The sequence below is a fragment of the Gouania willdenowi genome, unplaced genomic scaffold, assembly GCF_900634775.1.
Source record: "Gouania willdenowi unplaced genomic scaffold, fGouWil2.1 scaffold_258_arrow_ctg1, whole genome shotgun sequence".
NCBI classification, from domain to species: Eukaryota; Metazoa; Chordata; class Actinopteri; order Blenniiformes; family Gobiesocidae; genus Gouania; species Gouania willdenowi.
In genome coordinates this window covers 420,996-425,859 of record NW_021145015.1, presented here as the reverse complement: position 1 = coordinate 425,859, position 4,864 = coordinate 420,996, and the positions used below count along the sequence as shown (strand labels likewise).

The following is a 4,864-nucleotide window of genomic DNA, read 5'->3' as shown; positions in this document are numbered from 1 at the left end:
TTGTGGCAGAGCGTATTTCTGACCTGTCAAGTAATATTTATGATCAATTGTGTGAGAAAGCCAAACGTTTTGATGCATACTCAGTTGCTCTTGATGAGAATACAGACATCACTGACACTGCCCAGATCACAATATATGTACAAGATGTTGATGACAATTTTGAAGTTATGGAGGTGTTCCTCACAGTATTTCCACTGCATGGTCAGACCACTGCTCAGGAGATATTTGGCCAGCTGTGTGATACCATTGTGAATGCTGGTTTGCTATGGAAAAGGTTTGTTGGAATAACAACTGATGGAGCACCATCAATGACAGGGAGGAAAAATGGACTGGTGGCTCTGGTTCAAAGAAAACTGGAAGAGGAGGGTGTGGAGGAGGCCATTGCTCTGCACTGCATTATCCATCAGCAGGTCCTTTGCAGCAAATGTCTGAAGTTTGACAATGTGATGTCTGTCGTTGTGAAATGCATCAACTATATCAGGTCCAGGGGCTTAAAGCACCGGCAGTTCCGTGCTTTTTTAGAGGAAATGGTGTCAGAATATGAGGATGTGCTTTACTTCATCGAGGTACGTTGGCCTCAGCAGGGGAAACATCTTGAAGAGATTTTTTGAGTTGAGAGCAGAAGTAAAAGCCTTCATGGAGAAGGATGGAGTGGCTTTTCCTGTGCTAAGTGATCCAAAATGGCTCATGGACTTAGCTTTTCTTGTTGACATCACACATGAGCTGAATGTACTGAACAAAAAGTTACAAGTCCAGGAGCAGCTGGTCAGTGCTGCTATGACAACGTGAGAGCATTCTCCACACAACATGTGTTATGGTAAGCCCAGCTCTCCCAGACAAACCTCTGCCATTTCCCAGCATGCAAAGCACTTACAGATGCAGGCACACCATTCGGTGGTGAGAAGTATGTTGATGGCATTTTGAAGGTACAGGAGAAATTTGATCACAGATTTGCAGACTTCAAGATGCACAGAGCCATTGTTCACCTTTGATGTGGAAGACGCTCCTCCTATGCTTCAAATGGGGCTTATTGACATGCAGTGGAACTCTGACCTCAAAACCAAGTTCAGGGAGGTGAGTGGAAAAACAGAAAAGCTTGGGCAATTTTTGAGAGAATTGATTCCCAGCTTCCCTGTGAGAAATGTTTTTCTCCACCTTGAACTTCAACAAGTCCAAATACAGATCCAGACTTACTGATGATCATCTTCAAGCCATACTGAGGGTCTCAACTGCTTCTTCCATGAAGCCTAATGTAGCTCAGCTATGTGAGAGGAAGTGCATCAGGAAGTAGGCTAGAGAAGCCATGTTAAGAATAAATGTTCATGTTCTTCAATGTTCCATTCATGTTCAGGGCAGTTCATGTTCAGAAAAACCCACTGAAATTAAAGAAGTGTTAGTAATGACGTTAATGAAGATGTATTTTTTTTTTTGTGGAATACCTGATGCGGCCAAGCCCCACACAGACTCTGCCTACTACACACACACACACACACACACACACACACACACACACACACACACACACACACACACACACACACACACACACACACTGAGTTCCCTCAGAAAGTTTTCCAAAGAACCTGAGAACAATCCAGGGATTTCCTCCATTAGAGGATGTAGATGTTCTCAGATGTTCTTCATGTCTCATGGATGTCTAGTGACTGGCTGCTGGGTGGCTTCACTGCACTCTGTAGCTCCACTAGAGGGCAGCACTGTGCTATAGCCACTCCTCTATGTTCAGCCTCTGTGTAGATAAGAAGTGCTGCTTTAAAGAGAGCTATTCTACTACTGAATATGAACAGGAGCTGCTTTCTTCCACACATTCAAACCTGCTTGTACAAATGGAACTTTGGCTGTGGATTCTTCTCGCTGCTTTTTGCTTCGGTAACATACAGACTGTACATGTTTGTCTCTGAAACATTTGAATACATTGATGAACTCTTCATGGTACGCTTTGGATTTCAATGTTAAATTCCTTTGGAGCTGACTGGTCTCTCCTTCTGGATGTTCTGTTCTTCCACAGAGTGTAAAGGAGAGGAGAAAGTCACACAGCCACCAGGAGATGTTATTCTGACTCAAGGACAAACTGCTACACTTAAATGTACTTTTACCACCATTAGTTCAACCCCTCATTTGTTCTGGTACAAACAAGAAGTGAACAGTTACCCAAAGTTTATTCTGAGACGTTCACGTTCTTCAGCAGATAATTCTCCAGAGTTTGTGAAGGACAGATTTGATGCTGAGCTCAAAGACAGCTCTGTTCCTCTGATGATTCAGGATCTTCATGTGTGTGACTCTGCTGTGTACTACTGTGCTCTGAGGCCCACAGTGACAGGAAACCACCAACGTCTGGACAAAAAGCTTTGGAGCATATGTATGTATGTATATATGTATGTATGTATGTATGTATGTATGTATGTATGTATGCGTACAGCATGTATGAACAATAACATCCATTAAAAGAAAATGTAGGTTTACATTCACTTTGTTCCTTCTTGTTTTGTACATTTAAGCAATATCACACTAGATGTTGTGCTGAAATATCAGTACTGGTGTGATTCAGTCGTAGACAGTGTTTGAATAACGGCGTTTAAAATAACAGCGTGTGTGTCTGTGTATGTGTGTGTGTGTGTGTGAGTCTGCCTTTGTCCATCTAAACCCTGTGAAAGGCATAAAACAAGAATCACATCTTATTATACGTAGGCACTGTTACAGAGCTCTGCTTATCAGAGTTTTTGGTATGAGACCTTGAGCAGAGACTGTTTGTTGCTGGCACTGTGAATACAGCACAATCTGTCTGTACTGTGGGTAATCTAATCTAACATGACTCAGCAAAGGACCAACGTGTCTGTTCAAAAGTACAACAATATTATGCAGTGATTGTGTATAAACACATGACAAATTGTACACATGAACACATTTGATGATATGATGATTAACGTAATAATTGCCATAACACTTTCCTGTTGGTTTCACATGTTAAAGTGACATCATGAGGAGGAGGGACTTCCTGTACAAAAGGACAGAAGCTGGTTGTCAGCATGAGAAAGAAGTCAGAGTTTCCAACAGTTTAGTTTGAGCACTGCTCAGCTTGTTTGTTTGGGACATGATGGTTTTAGTCTCACTACTGCTTCTCCACATATTCACGGGTAAGTCCAGTTCATCTCTGCACATCTGCTCATTATTGCTGCTTCAAAGTTAGCAAAGGCCTTAAAGTGAAACATACCAACTTAAAGAGTTTTCTCTGTTCCTGTAGAAATCATGTGTGAAGAACTCAAAGCAGTCAGCACTGAAGTGAACACTTTAACAGGAGACACACTGACTCTGTCCTACAATTACAACAAAATATCATCTGCTTATTATTTTTTCTGGTACAAACAAGATCCTGGAAAAGCACCAGAATTTCTTATTTCTCACTCAACATCAGGAGTTGTGGGTGAAGCTGCTGTTGATGGACTGAAGATCAATGTGAAGACAAACCAACTCCAAATGATCATCTCCTCTGCTGCACTGTCACACTCTGCTGTGTATTACTGTGCTGTGAGGCCCACAGTGACAGCAAACACACAATCCCTGTACAACAACCTGACAGCTGCTCACTCACACTGACACATCCAACACACACCTTCATACAGTTCACACACTGTTCATCAACTTTTAATAAACCATTCTCTGCAAAACACAGAAGAATTACTAAAAAAAGAGACAATTTGGAAAGAATTTAATTAAATTTTGTTCTTAAATTATTTGCATTTTGCTTTAAAAAAAAAACATTTTTAAACACAGTTCTTTTTTATTGAGAAAAGGTACAGATTATATACATTTATTCTCTAGTTGACAGAAGTATGAAGTACTTTTCTCTCCTTCCTCCATCTATTTATCTCTAGATCTAATATTGGCTCCTTGAGCTTTGTGAAGATATATTTCATTAAGCTTGTTTTGCAAAATTTTTAAATTTGGTATGTCTGCTTCCAAAGGTGCCGCTTTATTACATGTATTATTAATTTCTTTCATTAGGTTGACTTCACTTATTTTATTTTCCCATAAGCAATTCCCTTATTTTGAACTTCAACAATTCCCAACGAGAAACGTAAGATTCTACTGAGTCATTTTCATAACTTCTGATATAAATTTCTAATTCTATCACAAAAAATCTGATAATTCAATAAATTCACATTGAATTTCCAATAGTTTCTGTTTCTGGGATTAAAGTTTGTAGGTTTGAGTGTCAGTTTAATTTCACAATGGTCTGTGAGAGGAGCTGCTGAGATGCTACATTCAGACACACATGATAACAAAGAGCAAGAAATGAACCAGAAATCTAATCTTGATGGAATGGATCTGTTGGGTTTATGCCAAGTTTACTGTTTGTTTTCTGGAAAATTGAAGCTCCAGGGATTTATTAAGTTTAAATTGCTCCATAAATTAGCAATAACAGGATTAGAAGAGTTTTTTTGATGAACTTTTGAGGGAAATCTATCGAGGCATTCGTTATCAACCATATTATAATCCCCCCATAATTATATTTGCTGAAGGAAATTTAATTTGAAGATCCCCAATGTACTTTTCATTTTGGAGCAAGTTATTGAAACCATAGACATTAACCAGGAAATGATGGAGATCATTGATATTAACCACAGTAATAAGCCAATGTCCAGTGTTACTAAAGTTTGAAGTTATGACTTTTCCAGGAGAATTTAAAAGAGAAATGCTAAGCTGGCAGATTTATTAGAGCCATGGTTGAATATTATTTTGTCACCCCATTGGTTTTTACAAAATGTCTCGTCTGTTGATATTGAATGAGTTTCTTGTAAGAAAATAAAATCAGCTTTTTTCCTCTTACAAAAAAGAAAGTTTGCTT

At 39.2% G+C, this 4,864-nt stretch overlaps 1 long non-coding RNA gene across 2 annotated transcripts; it reads left to right on the top strand.

Annotated features, from left to right (window-relative positions):
* The first annotated feature begins 1,782 nt into the window (after window positions 1-1,782).
* On the top strand, window positions 1,783-3,379 carry LOC114459076 (uncharacterized). 2 transcript variants are annotated; one of them, XR_003673211.1, is made up of 4 exons: window positions 1,783-1,887; window positions 2,027-2,377; window positions 2,989-3,152; window positions 3,260-3,379. It is a non-coding gene; the product is annotated as an uncharacterized LOC114459076 (long non-coding RNA). The 2 variants fall into 2 exon arrangements; XR_003673210.1 differs by having other exon boundaries at window positions 1,853-2,377; window positions 3,260-3,372.
* Window positions 3,380-4,864: the final 1,485 nt, after the last annotated feature.